Raw genomic sequence first — 1,086 nt, 5'->3', positions numbered from 1 at the left:
GAAGCAGACAAAACTAACATAAACACAGCTCTTTTTGTTTGTTTTAGATCAGCGGGGGACGAAGGGGGAGGAGAGTTCAGTGCTGGTGAAGGTGCTTGGAAACTGATATTCTCACAAATATTGCTCATTTGCTTACAAACTCTTAATATCCGTTCGGAAAGCAATTTGGCAACCTGCGTCAAACCGATGAATTTTTCATACACTTTACCTCATGTAATTCCACTTTTGAGTATCTATTCCACAGAAATAATCTGGAATTTTTTTTAAAGTTTCATGCGTGAAGATGTTTATTATGGCATTCCGTTTTGGAGAAAAAATACCTAGATATCCAGCAAAAGAAAAGTGGTTTAATGAAGTATATTAGATTTGCTCGGTAGTATGTTATACATTCATTGAAACTAATTATGAAATCTAGCAACATGGGTATGTTTTGTGAAATACTATTTTTTAAAAAAGCAGGATGCAATATGTATGATTATACGTATGTGAAAATGTTAGTCAAATATAAAAGCAGTGATAACACCCACTGTTGGTTAGAGTGTGGGGAAATTAGAACACAGTTTCTTGGTGGGGATGCAAAGAGGGGAAATGTCTTCTGATGGCATTTTGGCAATACGTTTTGTAGCCTAAAAATGTGATGGATTTGACTCAATCCTTACAGAAATTTATCCGAAGAAAATATTCAAGAATGTTTATAAAGATGTAGTTGCAAGGATGTATATAGCATTTTTAAAAGAGAATAACCTGAATATCCAACAATGGGGGATTATTAAATAAATTAGAGTAAATTATTAAATTAATTAGAGTAAGTGGAATGCTATAAAGTCATTACAAATAATTCAACAGAAGGATATTTAATAATGTAGAAAAGGGGTCGTCCTGTGGCTCAGTTGGGAGAGCGTGGTGCTGATAACACCAAGTCAAGGGTTAAGATCCCCTTGCCGGTCATCTTTTAAAAAATAAATTAATTAAAATAATAATAATAATAATGTAGAAAAGTGAGATTTATTAGAAAATGGAAAAAAAGAATATGAAGCAGTATAAACTTTAGGATCTTTTTTTAAAAGAAGCATAAATAGAAAAAAT

The sequence above is a fragment of the Galeopterus variegatus genome, unplaced genomic scaffold (genome assembly GCF_000696425.1).
Source record: "Galeopterus variegatus unplaced genomic scaffold, G_variegatus-3.0.2 Scaffold850, whole genome shotgun sequence".
NCBI lineage: Eukaryota > Metazoa > Chordata > Mammalia > Dermoptera > Cynocephalidae > Galeopterus > Galeopterus variegatus.
The sequence above is the reverse complement of the archived record's forward strand: the minus strand, read 5'-3'. Positions refer to the sequence as shown.